We start from the raw sequence: 18,937 nt of genomic DNA, 5'->3' as shown, positions 1-18,937 counted from the left end.
ACTAGGGTTCTTACTATGCGTTTTGGTGTATTGAAAAATACTCTGATGTCCGTCTTTTATTTTTCTACCTGGCTGGCTCCACACACTGTGTAGGTTATTTACAGTAGGAGATGGGCTTCTATCATCTTCAATCATTCTATTTGGGCTTCGATCTAAAAGGTAGCTAGCAAACGTGAAACGGATTAAAATGACAAGAGTTGACAGCTGTATGAGTTCACCATTTACACAACATATGCTGCAACCTTTTGTAATTTTAATAGTTTGTTTCATATTGGCTGGCTTCCAACAATAGCTGAATTTGCAAAGCTAGCGAGCACCAATTCAGTTTCAGTGGTGTTTGCTATAATCTTTGCTACCCGGGTTAAATAAAGGTGAAATAAAATAAATAAATAAATAAAAGTTCACTTGCGACAATTTAGCTTTTGCAACGAGACCATTAAATATATGTAAGACAATGGTAGAAGAGAGTGTAGTTCTGTTCAGTTTGGATTTCAGTTTATCGCTAACCTTATCACAGGGACTTTGAAGCACTAATTTACATCATCTGCATGCTGATTCCATCTTTGACGACGCCACATAAATGGAATAGGTACTAGCTAGCTTAACAATTAATATTTGCGTGCTAGCTCTGAATGTTCAGCTATTGTGTGCGCGCGATTGACTGGATTAACCTCACATCAGTTACGTGCATTGAGTGCCTTTCAGACAGTAGATACGACCTCTCTGTTACCTAGCAAGCTAAGGAACTAGCAGTGGATTAAACCATTGTGAGGCAAAGGGTGGGGGGGTTGCAATCTTTTGAAACTTAAAAACGCGCTATTAAGTGTCTATAATCAGCACAATTGCTTTCATTGCATATTACTAATATTATTTAAATTACATAGTTATGTTTCAGTGATATATTGGGGGGGACAAATCATATTTTTCCCAGGATGGGGGGGTCGTGTCCCCCCTGGGATTTCCGCCCCTGCATGGAGTGAAAACTTTATCTGTAAGAAAGGAATAGTAAAAATGTTAAAATAATTATAGCATGTTTTAAAAGGTCTGTACTAAAGATTTAGAAATAAATAAAGGGTATTAATGCTATATCTCACCCTTTAACGAACGGGAATCTGTCTTTTCTCTCTCGCCCCGGTCTGTCGCGGAGAAATGCAATGTCTTAAAAAAACAATGTCTTATTTTATACGAATACAGTCTTTACTACAACAGACAGTTATAAACATTTAAAGGTTATTAAAAGTGTAGTACTGTGCCAGGTAATGGTGGCTGACCTGCTGTACAACAATGTTTATACATAAAAACATTATTGCATGTTTCAATATTGCGCAGTAAAAATGTTTTGTATTAATTATAAGATGTTTTAAAAAGGTCTGTACTAAATATTATGAATTAAATAAAGGGATTTAAAAGTTGTATCTCACCTTTAACAAAGGGACTCTGCCTTTTCGCTCTATCAACATGCCTGTCCCGGAGAAAAAGACTTTCGGAAAAGACTTGTGCGTGGGTGTGTGTGTTTCAAAACAAAAGGGGGTGGGGGTGGGGGTGGGTGTGGGTGTCTCTGCATGGGGCGTTTGAAACCAAAAAGGTGTGTGAGTCTGTTTAGGATTGTGTGTGCGTCTCTTCAATGGGGCTTGGAACTTTCGATTCATTACCACACAAGCCTTTCAAATACGTATTTATCTCACCCCAGAGGATGTGGTGGCTAAAAAGTCAAACAGCCCAGACAGAATATATACTGCTCAAATAAATAAAGGGAACACTTAAACAACACATCCTAGATCTGAATGAAAGAAATAATCTTATTAAATACTTTTTTCTTTACATAGTTGAATGTGCTGACAAAATCACACAAAAATAATCAATGGAAATCCAATTTATCAACCCATGGAGGTCTGGATTTGGAGTCACACTCAAAATTAAAGTGGAAAACCACACTACAGGCTGATCCAACTTTGATGTAATGTCCTTAAAACAAGTCAAAATGAGGCTCAGTAGTGTGTGTGGCCTCCACGTGCCTGTTTGACCTCCCTACAACGCCTGGGCATGCTCCTGATGAGGTGGCGGATGGTCTCCTGAGGGATCTCCTCCCAGACCTGGACTAAAGCATCCGCCAACTCCTGGACAGTCTGTGGTGCAACGTGGCGTTGGTGGATGGAGCGAGACATGATGTCCCAGATGTGCTCAATTGGATTCAGGTCTGGGGAACGGGCGGGCCAGTCCATAGCATCAATACCTTCCTCTTGCAGGAACTGCTGACACACTCCAGCCACATGAGGTCTAGCATTGTCTTGCAATAGGAGAAACCCAGGGCCAACCGCACCAGCATATGGTCTTACAAGGGGTCTGAGGATCTCATCTCGGTACCTAATGGCAGTCAGGCTACCTCTGGCGAGCACATGGAGGGCTGTGCAGCCCCCCAAAGAAATGCCACCCCACACCATGACTGACCCACCGCCAAACCGGTCATGCTGGAGGATGTTGCAGGCAGCAGAACGTTCTCCACGGCGTCTCCAGACTCTGTCACATCTGTCACGTGCTCAGTGTGAACCTGCTTTCATCTGTGAAGAGCACCGTGCGCCAGTGGCGAATTTGCCAATCTTGGTGTTCTCTGGCAAATGCCAAATGTCCTGCACGGTGTTGGGCTGTAAGCACAACCCCCACCTGTGGACGTCGGGCCCTCATACCACCCTCATGAAGTCTGTTTCTGACTGTTTGAGCAGACACATGCACATTTGTGGCCTGCTGGAGGTCATTTTGCAGGGCTCTGGCAGTGCTTCTCCTACTCCTCCTTGCACAAAGGCGGCGGTAGCGGTCCTGCTACAGGGTTGTTGCCCTCCTACGGCCTCCTCCACATCTCCTGATGTACTGGCCTGTCTCCTGGTAGCGTCTCCATGCTCTGGACACTACGCTGACAGACACAGCAAACTTTCTTGCCACAGTTCGCATTGATGTGCCGTCCTGGATGAGCTGCACTACCTGAGCCACTTGTGTGGGTTGTAGACTCCGTCTCATGCTACCACTATAGTGAAAGCACCGCCAGCATTCAAAAGTGACCAAAACATCAGCCAGGAAGCATAGGAACTGAGAAGTGGTCTGTGGTCCCCACCTGCAGAACCACTCCTTTATTGGGGGTGTCTTGCTAATTGCCTATAATTTCCACCTTGTCTATTCCATTTGCACAACAGCATGTGAAATGTATTGTCAATCAGTGTTGCTTCCTAAGTGGACAGTTTGATTTCACAGAAGTGTGATTGACTTGGAGTTACATTGTGTTGTTTAAGTGTTCCCTTTATTTTTTTGAGCAGTGTATAATGTCTAGACAACCTCCTACGGTTTAAAACAAATGTTATTTCTAATCAGCGCATATACTAACGGTCCCCCCACCCCCAGGTCTATAAATTTACATCGGACACCCCCAAGCTGTTTCCCCTGAGGTGCTATGAAGCATAAATGCAATACCGGCAGACAGAATATGTCGAGACACCCTCCTGTTGTTTTTGGGTCTAAACATTCTGGGGTACTATAGGTCCATTTTTGCATACAGGATATCGCCCGAAAAACGTCACCCCCGCTCTGTAAACTCATTACCTACTATCTCCCGTTAGAGACACGACCGCGGAGCGAGGCTAGTGAAACAGATGCTATCCATTCTGTACGAACGGCGAAAGCGCAACTCCAAACACCCAGCCAACAGCCCGAAGAGTTATCAGCCCAGAACAGCTAAAAGATCATCTGTGAATCCATCATAATGGAGCTTTCTGAAGGTGAGTTAGTGAAAATAATATATTATATTTTGAGGCGTTAGGTATTTTCAGGGAATTGTTTGAATATTACAATTCGATATTGTTCTAATATTAAACAGGCGTTATGTTTTTTTTTTTTACCGATATTCTAAAACGGATGGACAATGATTTTTTTTTTAGGTAATATGTCAAATTCACGTATTCTTATAAGTTAAGATGTATCTATTTCGTATAAATACATGTTAATATTATCTAACGTCTGTATGATACCCAGAGGCTACCGGGCATAATTGATTGGGAACCGACAGCATTAGACGGGGATTCTCAGAAGCAAACTGCGCCCGGTCCTTTACGTAGCCCTTCACCATCACACAATTTTTGACGTAAATCCCAAAATAAATCCATAATATTTATACATTAAAAACCAAAAGTGGGCACCGTATTTTAAAATATATTTTTGTGTTTACAGTGGACAGCCAACAAACAGGGGTACATGATGCATTAGGGACTCTGAACGACTTCGGAGGAGCAGATGAAACAGATGCTATTCTACGGTTTTGTACTAAAGGCCTTACCCTAACTCCAAACACCAGCCAATAGCTCAGAACAGCGGAATACCGAGCAGCTAATAGATAATCGGTGAATCCATCCTAATGGAGCTTTCTGAAGGTGAGTTAGTGAAAATAATATATTAGATTTGGAGGCATTAGGTATTTTTTCTGGGAATTGTTTGGATATTACAATTATTACAATAAACAGGAGTTATGTTTTTTAACAGATATTCTAAAACGGATTAGATGAAACAGGTGCTATTCTACGGTTCTGTACGAACGGCTTTACCCTAACTCCAAACACCAGCCATCAGCCAAGAACAGATATATTATTTAAGAATGATAGGTATTAATTCTTGCCATTTACATGTATGTTTTTTTTTTAAATGAAGGCTATTTCTCCATTAAATCATAGTTTTTATTCATACAGTTTGTAAACAGTAGCTTTTGCCCTCTTAGGGTCTATCTGACCCATTTATTATATCAAACCTCTCAGACTAGAAAGTATGGACAACTATGTTCAAACTGTGATTAGAAACGATAATTAGAAACTATGACAAACTATGATCAAACTATGATAATAAACTATTAACAACTATGAAGACAGGGCTTGTGTGTGTGTGTGTGAGTGATAAGTGTGTTATATTACTCTCTCAATGTATACCCTTTCACACAATGTATACCAAAGTAACAAATATTTTACAACGTTTCAACATTCGGTATTGCAACATTTATGAAAGACAATGACATACAATTTTAGGCAATTATCAATATAATGTGTTACATAGGGTGCAGCTGTGATAACTTTAGGTATTATATTCTCTCTCTCCCTCTCTCTGAAAAAGACAAAAGACAAGACATTGACTCCTGAGTGTTGAACTTATGCCCACTCTACAGCCACCGGGGTTATTATATGACCCTGAGGGTCATCTACGAACGTTGGAACATCTTGAAAAACAATAAGGGGCACATGTACTCTTAAATGTCCACTCAGAGCATGGTACATCTATACATTTAAGTCATTTAGCAGACGCTCTTATCCAGAGCGACTTACAAATTGGTGCATTCACCTTATGATATCCAGTGGAACAACCACTTTACAATAGTGCATCTAAATCTTTTAAGGGGGGAGGGGGGGGGGGAGGGGGGGGTAGAAGGATTACTTTATCCTATCCCAGGTATTCCTTAAAGAGGTGGGGTTTCAGGTGTCTCCGGAAGGTGGTGATTGACTCCGCTGTCCTGGCGTCGTGAGGGAGCTTGTTCCACCATTGGGGTGCCAGAGCAGCGAACAGTTTTGACTGGGCTATAATTTGGTTCCTAGGTTTATGACTTCTAGGGATTGTTTCCAAGATGCTGTGCTGAGTCATACGCATTGATAGGTCTTAGATTTTATAGACTGGGTATCTGTAAAAACACTTTGACAACTACAGAAGCACATTTGGTTGACAGATTTGTATTATAAAAATATAACATTATCAGAATCTTTAGTATTATTATGTTACATGCAAGACATACCCAGAAATGTCAACATTGACAACTTACAAGAATGTGTTTACCAGGCAGTGATGAAAACATTTTAATGTAGCTCTAATTCAAACATGCAAAGATATATATTGGATACAATTACCCCGTTAAAACTGTTGTTACAATATCACTTCCCATTGACGTACATTTCACAAAACAACTATCTAAATAATGTTTCTTGGGCTAACACACTGTTGAGTTTCCTATTTACTAAAGAACAATCACTAAGACAAAACACAAGTTGTAATATAATCTGTATACATGTCATTCTAAAAGATTGCCGTTGCTGTGATAATACTTTTTATTCATCTCTCAATTTAGAATACTGTTTATTTATACTTTACTTAAATTGTATTATTTATCTTGTCTCATACCATGCTAATACACTACCAAGCAATGCACACAGATGTGGAATTAACCCATAACAGGTGTGTTTTGGGATCAAGAATTGATCAAGAATACCAATAGGCATGATCAGATCCTCTTCCCTATTACGACATCATATAATGCACAGTCATATGCAAATCCATAAAACACAGACAAGAAAACATTGAAAACCTTAGCGGGACTACTTGCATTGTCATTATTTTAATTACCATACATCAATGGTTGAATTGTGTACTTTTTCTTTGTACATGCACCGAGCCTCCAAGTGGCTGGAGCCAAACAGGCTAAATTAAAAAGAGCCAAATAAAATGTATGTGAAAAGATGGGGTGAAATTTAATTTTTGTTTTGTTTTTGTTACAACCAACAGGTCTTCCTAACATTTGACATAACTAGTAAGCCTTACATCCTGAATGTATAGGGGCTGCCAAATAAGGACCTGGGGAACACACGGGAGGGCTGGGACCACAACCCCCTTCTAAGTAATTGAGCCGAGAACATAAATGCTATATTGTAATTAAAATCATTGACCCATAAGAGAACATGGGACCAAAGCAAAGCAGGACCCATATAGAATTAAAACAGTATTCTTAATGAGAAATATAATCTAATTAACAACTGTTTTGCATAATGAAAGACATGAAAACTGTCTCCAACAATGTATTTAGCTATGTATAAAACTTTGATATTGTCAGTAAGGTCACAGACTAATAATAGACAATAGTTATTGTGGGAGGTTTAGGGTTAAAATATATGGGAAGGATCATGAATGTTAGAGATTTGTTCACAGTGTCCATCTATCACCCGCGAAGTAACGGGAGTTACTGAGAGGGATAATCAGACCCTGAAAGGCTCCCTTGCCAAACTACACCATTCCACAGGAATGACATGGGTTAAGGGATTACTTCTTGAAACAAAAGTATTCCAGATCAACAATAGGGGGAGCCAAATTCAAAGTAAGTAATATAGGTAAGTATTACAACTAAAACAGAGCAAAGGGATTGTGGTGCTGGAGCCAAGAAAACCCAAATACTACGGGAACCCGAGGAGACTTGATATGAGCATTAACTGTATAGACTCATTGTGGTTCCCAGACACACGCAGGTGGATAGGGGGAATATTGTGGGTAACCCTGCCCATAGAGCACCCATCCAGTGCTCTAATGTCCAGGGGACTAGAGAGGGGCTGAGTGGGGATGCCCAGCTCAGACACCAGGATGGCCTCCATGAAACTCTCGTTGGCCCCAGAGTCAATGAAAACCCAGAGCGATTTAGACTGGTCACCCCACAGCAGGATGCATGGAGAGGGGTGTGAGTAAGGGGAGAAGAAAAACTCTATATGGCCCACCAGAGTACTCGTACCTACTGATGAGCCTGGTCTCTTTAAAGGACAGGTAGACACATAATGACCGGCAGTTCCGCAATTCAGAGAACTCTGGGTGTTAAGTCTGCGTAAGTGTTCGGCTGGAGACAGCTCCGAAAAAGGCGAGTCGGCAGAATTTGGAGACTCTTGGGGGAACTCGGGGTAAGCTCAGATCCTCTCGGGATGTAGACACCGGGGACTTCCGGAGTTCCTCAGAGGCAAGGTGGGATCCTTGGGTGAGCAATTGGGACCGGATTCAGACCTCTCCCTCTTATGTTCCTGTAGCCGCCCATCGATCTGGATGGTCAAGGCGATGTGCGAATCGAGATACTTAGGCAGCTCTCGGTCTGCGAGCTCATCCTTAACATCCTCCGATAATGTGTCAAACAGGGATTCCGGGTTCCAGGCACTCTCGGCAGCCAGCGTGCAGAAATCAACCGCATAGTCCACCACACTGCGGGAGTCTTTGCAAAGCTGGAGTAACTTCCGGGCAGCCTCTCTCCCGGACAATGGAGAATCGAAAACCTTTCTCACCTCAGCCACGAACTCATCCAGGCTGAAACACACGGCAGATTGTTGTTCCCACACCACAGTAGCCCAAGCGAGAGCCATCCCGGACATTAGCGTTATGAGATACGGTTCGAGGGGAAGGATGAGGGCTGCAGCTCGAAGATGAGGTTACACTGTCAGTTTCCTGACCCTCCAGCGACGCGTTCCGGAGGTGGTAAAGGGGTTCTCAGGATGCAGGGGTGGCCTGGAGAGACGCACTGCTGACAACGGTGTTACTGGGGGGCTGGGAGGCTACGGTCATGGCCAGCGGCCTCACAGATAATCTGCGGAATTTCTCCAGCAATGTATTCAAGGCACAGTCATGGAGTTCTGCCAAGGTTTGGAATCCATCCATAAGACCTCAGAGTATCTCCTTGTGTCTCCCAATGGTGGCTCCTTGGGAGGAGATGGCATTGCGGAGCTGGTCCGAGTCTGCTGGGTCAGTTATGGCCAGTTCGTACTATCAGACCTCAGGATAAGAACCAGATGCAGACAGTTCAAAGTAACACAACTGTATTTCAAAAACAGGGGGCAGACAAACGACCGGTCAAGGGCAGGCAGAGTTCAGTAATCCAGAGCAGTGTCACAAGGTACAGAACGGCAGGCAGGCTCAGGGCAGGCAGAGGTCTGTAATCCAGGGCAGTGTCACAAGGTACAGAATGGCAGGCAGGGTCAGGGCAGACAGAATGGTCAAAACTAGAAAACAGGGTCAAGAGAGAAACAGGAGTACGCGAAAAACACCGGCACGCTTGACAAGACGAACTGGCAACAGACAAACAGAAACACAGGTATAAATGCACATGGGATAATGGGGACAATAGGCGACACCTGGAGGGGGGAGGAGATGAGTACAAAGACAGGTGAAACAGATCAGGGTGTGACAGGATGCATTTATAGCTTGTTTTGTTTGTTTCAGGTTATTTTTTGCCCAATAAGAAATGTATGGTGAATGATGACGAGTCATTTTCTTTCTAATTTAGTAAATAAGATGTTTCAGTTTTTTGGAGGGGGGTATTATTTTTGTTCCTCTAACTTTCTCACTCCTCATCATTTACGATTCATTAATGATTATCCATAATCATGGGCGCATACACATTAATGTAAAAGTGTTCACAAACATCTTCTATTCTTACTTAAAATAAAAGTGACTACAAATTTTGTAACATTCAGTTCCTATTGGGCACAATATAATCTGAAACACAAACAAAACAAGCTGTAAATGTATCCAACAAGTTTGTAGATTCAAAAGCCTCACAAGCATATAGTCTTTATGTTCTAGGAATATGGGCCCAAATACTAAACTTTTGACAACTTTAATATATACATGAAACGTGTCTAAATACTTATGACATCGTCAAATGGTGGGCCTAGTTGCAAGTTATATTAGTCGTATGTACAGGATAATCATGGTAACACCTTCCAACTAAATGCTTACTTGCAGGTTCCTTCTCGACAATGCAATTCAAAATGCTGGAGTATAGAGACTAATTCAACATTTCTGCGTCATTGTCCAAATACTTCTGTAGGGGAGTGCAATAACAAAATCCTGGCAGAGCTTTTCTTGCATATTTCCTTTAATATGAAGCAATCTGCCATTCCACAATATGGAATTAGTCTTAGTTGAATTCATTCAAATCCACTATTGGAATGTTTACACAGTGTCTTTCCTTTTGCAACCACTGTCTGTAATTGTGAAAGCTGGAAGCATTTGCCTTTGAGGAGAGTTAACTCTGTAGTCGAAATACAATGAGTGTACAAAACATTCCTAATATTGAATTGCACTCCCTTTTGCCCTCAGAACAGCCTCAATACGTTGCGGCATGGTCTCTATAAGGTGTCGAAAGCATTCCACAGGGATGCTGGCCCATGTTGACTCAAATGCTTCCCACAGTTGTGTCAAATTGGCTGGATGTCCTTTGGGTATATACGGGAAACTGTTGATTGTGAAAAACCCAGCAGCGTTGCAGTTCTTGACACAAACCGGTGCACCTGGCACCTACTACCATACCCTATTCAAAGGCAGAGACTAATCTTTTGCCATTCACCCTCTGAATGGCAGACGTACACAATCCATGTTTCAAGGCTAAAACATCCTTCTTTAACCTGTCTCCTCCCCTTCATCTACATTGAAGTGGATTTAACAAGTGACATCAATAAGGGATCATAGCTTTCACCTGGTCAGTCTGTCAGGGAAAGAGAATGTCTTGTACACTCAGTGTGTTTTTGCTGTTTTAACAACATTCAGAATTTCTATTCGACGATGGGATCAAGTTCTATTGTGTGATATTCCATTTTAGTGTCACGACTTCCGCCGAAGTCGGTTCCTCTCCTTGTTCGGGCGGCTCTCGGCGGTCGGTGTCGCCGGTCTTCTAGCCATCATCGATCCACTTTTTATTTTCCATTTGTTTTGTCTTGTCTTACACACCTGGTCTCAATTTCCCTCAATACATGTTGTGTATTTAACCCTCTGTTCCCCCCCATGTCTTTGTGAGGAATTGTTTATTGTGAGTGCATGTGCACGTTTTCTCTGGTGCGCGACGGGTTTTGTACCCATTTGTTTATTGTTCTGGTTTCTGGTGATTTTATGAATAAAACTGCTCCGTTAATAACCCAGTTTTGCTCTCCTGTGCCTGACTTCCCTGCCGCCAGTTACTCACTCCCTTACATTTAGACTTAATACTCAATATTTTGGTCTGCCCTGTAATTGAATTTACTGTGGAATCAAAGCTGAGGTTTTTGGCTTGTCACACCATATATTGTGCAGAGATATATGTTACTCTCGACCTGGATTCGGTCTTATGTAGCAAAATGTAAAATTGAGTTTTTTTTTACATTGGATAAAAGTAGAGACTCAGAGCTACAAAATGGTATATCATACAGTGCATTTGAGGAACAATGGGAAAGTAATTCTGCTTTCGAAAGTTGATCAACTTGTAAACTCACTTTTGAGATAATTGCCTTTTGAATGTTTTGCTGTCAAGTGAAGAGCTCTTCTTTGTCTACACCCATTCAGCATTGTTCACACCCTCAAGCTTTAGCCACACCCATCTTGTTTCACTCTCAGAGCGCACACTTGACGCACTGGCCGATGATTTGTTACCTTTGGACAACATTAAAACAGCCTAACCTGCTCTGCTGACAATTTCATTGTGCTTTTTTGCAGACGTTTACTGACACCGGCCATATTCAACGGGTGTTGTACACACGTTATGTAACGTTAGCTAACGAGCTAGTTAAACAACAATGAATAAAGTGCCAACAATGCCCAACATTAGGCTCTAACTAGAAAAGCAAACAGCTCTGGGAAACAAATAATAACGTCCACTAGGGAGCCATCCAGCTAACGTTAGCTAGCTAGTTAACAGTACACTTTAGCTTAAGACATATAGCTAGCTAGGTAAACAATGAACCTAGCTAGATAAACAACGTTTAAGATCACACACCTCATGTAACGTTGGCTAATGAGCCAGCCAGCTAACGTTAGCTAGTTAAACAACAATGAGCTAACCAACCATGTTCAATGTTAGCTAGCTAACATTAGGCTCTAACTAGAAAAGCAAACGGCTCTGGGAAACAAATAATGTCAGCTAGGGAGCCAGCCAGCTAACATTTGCTAGCTAGCTAACAGTACACTTTAGCTTGAAATGAAACCACTTTCTGTCAAAATTAGAAACGTGTAATATCTGAAAATTATGTCTCCTGCACCACTGTCCTGCCATGCTCCTTATCTGTGCCCCTCTTGCATCTAATATTTCCTGCTCTTTACAACGTAAGTACTCGTCCTACTTTTGAGTTGGCTTTGCTTGGCAACACTATGCACGGGCCCTGCTTTAACTCAAACACAGTCAGCCATAGTGAATTATTGTATGCTTTGTTTATAGTATTGTTGTAAGTTATTTCATATCTTTCCCATATGTGTTTTTCTCTTACCAGAACGGAATGATCTGTGTGGACAATTTTCCAAAAAAGCTTCTTTGAGTGGACTTACTGCCGCTCTGAAATTGATCAGGTCTGCAATATACAGTACTTTGACTGCCCAGCCTGTTCCCCCGGCATGATTGCAGTGTCAGTGGACAGGAACAAGAAGCTATATTGATTCAAAAAAGGGTATGTAAATCTATTCATAATTGATCAAATAACACCATACTCTATATAATTTAAACAATCCAAACAGGCTTTGCCTCTTCTCTATCCAGTTTTCAAATGCAGTTGATCTCATTTTTAGCTTAAATGTTTTCAGTTTGTAATTAAATGAATAATCAACATTGTTAAGTGTCCCACAATCAGCAACCGAGGTTGATTTGATATTTCATATGTCATGCATAATGTATTTCATGTATCCTTTCAAGGGCTGATGACTCCCTCCATTCAGAATGTGTTCCCACGCTTTACTGTCCCAAATGCAACACACATATATATATTTTTGTTATTGAATCCATAACATACAGTATACTTGCAGCGAAGCCCCTCAACAACTACACCACACCAGTCATCTAATAGACTCCCATTCAGAGCGACACACAGAAGTATCCAGGGTCAATGTCATCCTCAAGGGCATGTCGACAGATCTCCCACAAGGCCAAAAACGGGGACCTGAACCCTCCAAGATCCCCCCACAGTTCCCCAATAGCTGCCCCTCAACCATCCATCAACAATTCCTTGTTATGTATGTATGAGATGTTCAAATGAATAACTAGTACTTTGACCAGTCGCTTTTTTACTTTCACTCAAGTAGTTTTCGAGAGGGCTACTTTTCTTGTACTTGAGTACAAGAACTGACTCTCCCATCTGCTGCAGATGAAACATGTTAGTTCAAAAATAATGTTGCCTAGATTCTAGTCACACACACTTAATCATCAAAACTATGGACACAGAATGATTTAAGTGATTATTGTAATATTTTATTATGCTAACCCAATTATGACCCATGACATCTTTTGGGTAGATGTCATACTTTTAATGCGACTATTAGCATTTGTTTGTATGATTAAAATGTAGATTAAAAAAAATGGCACTTGTGCAGGCAGGTCTGACATAGGGGGAAAATTGTGATCAGGCACACACAATATATATATATATATATATATATATATATATATATATATATATCTGTTATCTGTGTTGTCACAGCATTTGGCCACGTCTTCGGTTTGGCCGTTCGGTCAGCGTTTGTTTTGGTTATGTGCATCGTACTGCCCGTGAAATAATAGACTATGTTTCTGAATTTTCAGATTACATTTTTAAACTATTCATAAATTCTTCTTACGCAATGTTGCTTTCATTTGAATGTCGTATACATTGTCGGATTCTATTAAATAATCAATGTAATAGATCAATTCTTATGTTACAGAAACCGGAAAAGTTGTGAACTACAAATGTGGCACCATTTTGTATTTTTTTTCCTAACCCTAACTGGTTTGTTCTTTATCAATATCTTTGCCAATGTCATTCTAATTAATGTGTAGAATGATATGTAAATTCATTAGGACATACATAACACTGTACTGAATCAGCACATGCCAATTCAATGTCTGAAGTGATGCACTTTTTGAAATGTGTTTTTCATCATAACTATTTAAGCTTGAAATGTGTGATTCTTAATATTTAATAAGGTCCCTTTACTAAACCTTTCATATCAAATAATGTTTGGATATGTTCATCTATTCTTGATTAAAAAATCATCAACGTTTGGGAAAATGTTGACTGTGGGTGGCACTACTGTGCACCCTATCGACACCAGGGGTATGGGATTGCATAATTATGTCATGCAAAATATAATTTGTGCCAAGCCATAAGCCGGGGCTACAAAAAAATATATATATCTGGGTTATTCCATGACCAGACCTGACCTCTTACAAAGGTTTCCTAGGGGTGTATAAAGGTTCATGGCAGAAAACAAGTGTGTGTGTAGAAATGTTTAGAGAAATGTTGTTACATCAATATCGACGCTTCGAGACAATTTAAACATTCAACAACCTATATGTGGCCTTTCAACTCCTATATCCATTACTCACATCACCTCTATTGTCATTTTGAAAATTAATTCTCACTGCCTATTCAAAAAAAGCAGTTGTGGCATGATTTGGCTTTCACCTTCATCAAATATTTTCCGCAGACAATTAGCCTAGAGCCCAAACAGATAGACGGTCTGTCAATGTCACTGGAGCTCCCGAGTGGCGCAGCGGTCTAAGGCACTGCATCTCAGTGCAAGAGGCGTCACTGCAGTCTCTGGTTCGGATCCAGGTTGCATCACATCTGGCCGTGATTGGGAGTCCTATAGGGTGGCACACAATTGGCCCAGCGCCATCTGTGTTTGGCTGTGGTAGGCCGTCATCGTAAATAAGAATTTGTTCCTAACTGACTTGCTTAGAAAATTAAAAAATATGACTCAGGGGTAGGTCTATATCCCACAGAAAAATGCAGGTGAAGTAATATACATAATAGCATTATATATGCTATATATATAATCCATATATATATATATATATATATATATATATATAAGCTATGTTGATATACACGTGGGCCTATGTATTTTAATATATAGCCTAGCCTATAGGCCTATAATAAACTCTGAAATGAATTGTGACGTTCAAGATCAGTCAGCCAAAATGCTTTCCAAAATGCAATATTCTCATCACTTTTGATGATTATTTTCTTATTACTCATAAGACATCCACTAAGTACTAAAGTTGATCATCCCAATCCACTGCTCATAACTAATATATCAACATGTGCCTAGGCCTCTGATCAAAAGTAGTGCACTTTCAAGGAAATAGGGTGGCATTTGGAACAAAATTATGCTGCACCTTTATCCATTGAACTAACATTGTTCCAGTTGAAAGACAAAGGTCACTCTTGTTTACTTCTAAGTCTCAGATTGGCATTAATTTGCTCCAAACAGAATGTTGTAGCTTAACTATATTGGAGAAGGGACAGGTAAAATGAAGAACTGTGTACGTTAACCTGTGCGCCTTTTATAATATTGCGCCAACGTTTTATTTCAGGACCAGGGACAGCTGCTGCTAGCCAGCGCGGAAGAAATGCAAGGCATGCTGTGGCGAGTTCAGAACCACAGCAGTGGAGAATGGAGAGCGTCACTAACAACAAATAGGAAGACCACAAGATGATTTTTGCCTACTGTAAAGATTACAATATGAATCTGTGATTTTCAACCATCTGACCTAATACTGTCTGATTGATATAGTCAGATTTGTTATGTTTGTTCTTTGTTATATCAACTGATTGCTTCTGTATGGGGTGTTTTGGCTGAAAGAGCAACACGTTTGATCTGGAACCCATAGACTATAACTTGCAAATTACCAGTCTATACAGTAAATATTATTGTATCTACACCATAAGATAATTAGCTATGTGCATTGTGTTATAGTAATAGGCATAGGCTAAAGATCAAGAATGGACAGAGTGAAATTAAACGTAGATATTTAATAACATAGTAAAATGAATCAATTCAAACATAAAATACAAAAAATTCTCAGCTTCTGACAACTTTAATACACATATAAGTGAATTTATCACAATACTTTTGGACCCTATGTCGTAGCGTTGACATTAAATGTGAAGGCTTATTTTATCAAATCAATTCTCGATGTGTAATTATTCCAGTTTTAAACGAATCACGGAATAGTAATTAACTAGGAAGTTGGGGAACCACAGGAAAATGTTGTTTATAGAGTTTCAATTTCCCGAATATAACTATAAAGATATTTTATTATCTTATCAATTACAGTCTTCTATTAATGTATTGTTACCTCATCAGTCTCATTCCTGAATGGCGCAAACTCTTGGACATCTGCACGAACCCTAAAATAAATCATGAATCAGCTATATAAAAATGTGATTAATTATTTATTTACTAACAAATCAATCACAGAATTACATAAACACACACAATTAGTTATACATTGGGCACTAACATGACAGAAGGAACAGTCCCTAGTGGACGAAATCGTTATGACGGCTTGGTAGACAAAAGAAAGGGGTGGGGACAGCTCAAGAGCTGGAAACTCAGTTTGTAACTACACTCATGGAAACGCTAATACTTTTAACATGAACAACCACTCATTCGAAAAGAAATGGCAATTTACATATTTACAGGTGTATGCCTTTGTTCCTCTCTGCGATCGCCGGTCCGTCTCTGGATAGTGAGTCGACAGACAGCCTCTGGTTTGTCCACCAGAGATCAAAGCCTGTTGTAGTTGTACGTTGTTATAATGGATAAGTCAGAGTACCATTCGGAAATGTTCTTAGAACGGATACGTTTACCAGACTAAAGTATTTAAACAGCTGCAGCCTGAATAATTGGTCTTTAGCTTGTATATTTCTTCACCATTTCAGCGTGGTGATGATCTCCACGTTCTCTGGTCTTGTCCTTTTGTAGAGTTGTAGTTTAAACCACTTCACACACCAGCATCACGCGGCATGTTTTGGTCTAATGTAAATTTAGTCGGAAAGTGAGTTTTATACTTTTAGTAGAAAAGGGGGCGTTCCGTGACGCCGATGTAAATGTCTGTGCTCACGGGTTGTGGTCACTGACTAGTTAAAACTTTATATGAAAACCCATACTCTCGTTCAGAATGCTTTTATTTATAAATAAATTATCATTTATTTTTTTCAACATTCAGATGCAAACCTCATAATTGAGAAGTGTATACAAACAAAGAAACAGTAATGTGTGTCTCCTGTCTTTCATGAGGTCACCAAATGAAACAAACTCGACATAACTGTTCCTTAAGTGTCCATGGACCACTCCAACTGCTTGGAATACAGAAATACTGTTACATGATTCAACCTTTTGACATTACCATACTGCAAAGTATTTCTCTGCGGTAACAAAGGGATTCTCAACCTTAATTTTGGCCAAGTAGGGTAAAGAGTTTTAGGAATTTATGACTGTTATAAACCTGTGGTGAGAGAGAGAGAGAGAGCTATGATCCTCAACCAAAAATGGCACGTCATGATAGTCCCCCTTCTGGTCGGTTCAATCTTGTGATTATCCTGCAAGTTGCAAACCAATATAAAAATCATGACCACGTGATGTCCTGGTTGTGGATCATCGTTGCGGTCCCCCTCTGGTGGTTGACCCGGGTAGGCTTTCTGAAAGCTGCAAAGCACCATAGGAATGGCGAGGGGCGGCAGGTAGCCTAGGGCTTAGAGTGTTGGGCCAGTAACCGAAAGGTTGCTAGATTGAATTCCCGAGCTGACAAGGTAAACATCTGTCATTCTGCTCCTGAACAAGGCAGTTAACCCACTGTTCCTAGGCCGTCATTGAAAATAATAATTTGTTCTTAACCTCTCTTAGGTAGGGGGCAGTATTCTGACATCCGGATGAAAAGCGTGCCAAAAGTAAACTGCCTGTTACTCAGGCCCAGAAGTTAGGATATGCATATAATTGGTTTGGATAGAAAACACTCTAAAGTTTCTAAAACTGTTAAAATAATGTCTGTGAGTATAACAGAACTGATTTGGCAGGCGAAACCCCGAGGACAAACCATCCAGGGGGGAAAAAATGAGGTCATAGGATTTTCCAATGATTTTCTATGAGATACCCTTACTATTAGGAACCTGGTTGCAGTTCCTATGGCTTCTACTAGATGTCAACAGTCTTTAGAAATTGTTCTATGTTTTTCTTTTGAGAAATGAAGAAGTAGTCCTATTCATTGTAAGTGTCACTCCAGATGGACTCTACTGCTTTGTTGTGTGTGAACATTCTTTTTATCCGGTATTAGAAACAGTTTATTCTGTCTTACATTTTAGCGATTATTTACGTTTTAGGGTACCTGAGGTTGGATTAGGAACGTTGTTTAAATGTTTGGACAAAGTTTACAGGTAACTTATTAGATACTTTGTAGGCAAGTTGGGCGAGTTGAAACGATAGTTACCGGAGTGTAACTCCAGTTCTATGAGTGGAGCGGAGCCCCATAGGGGAGCTCTGCTCCTAGTGGTTTACCCCGCTGCCTAGGCAGCGAATAGCCTGAGAGAAAATTATGCACACACCTGCAGCCAATAGGAGTACAGGTGTCCCTATATAAGGGGATGCTTCCCCTCAATCAGCCTCCCGAAAAATTATCTTCAGCGAGACTGGGGGTCGGCAGGGCCTTAAGCCCTATGGGGCTCCACTCCACTCATAGAACTGGAGTTACACTCCGGTAACTATCGTTCTACATCGTGGAGCTCCGCCCCATAGGGGAGCTCTGCTCCTAGTGGTTTAAGGCGGAGCGAAACGCTCCCAAGATGTACTCCCTGCCGAGCCAAACACTTTCCACTTAAGAAAAGGTCAGCTCAGCAATGGCTGCGACCAATTCCCACAGTACTGTAACTTACTGTGAAATACAGTAAGTTACAATGTGCTGCGTCCTTGATCTAATCCGCTCACTCAGTCTAAAGGCAAAGCCAATGACTAGTGACCAGATCATAGAATATGAGTCATACTTACTGTACCACAGATAGATGAACTCAACTCTATTGATATTCAGATTGGTCTAATAGTACTGTAATATCAATTACAAAACTATATCCCTAATCCTTCTGCCCAACACAGTCAGCCTGGTGGGCAAATTATAGTACATGACTCCACTGTGCCATTCAGCCAGGAGTCATGTCCTACAGTCCTTCTAATAAACGGGGAAAAAACGGACCTGATGGAAACCCTGTCCATTAGTCCTGTGTTTTTTCTGTCTATTTCCAGCCTTCACCTCAGCAAAGCTGAGTACAGGCTGAACCAATTTAGAAGACATGTTCACTGTTTTCTCAGTGTAATTCACCACACTCAATCCATAGGCAGAGCCAATGATTCGTGGGCA

This window comes from Salmo salar, chromosome ssa26 (genome assembly GCF_905237065.1).
Source record: "Salmo salar chromosome ssa26, Ssal_v3.1, whole genome shotgun sequence".
NCBI lineage: Eukaryota > Metazoa > Chordata > Actinopteri > Salmoniformes > Salmonidae > Salmo > Salmo salar.
This window is presented reverse-complemented; position numbering follows the sequence as displayed.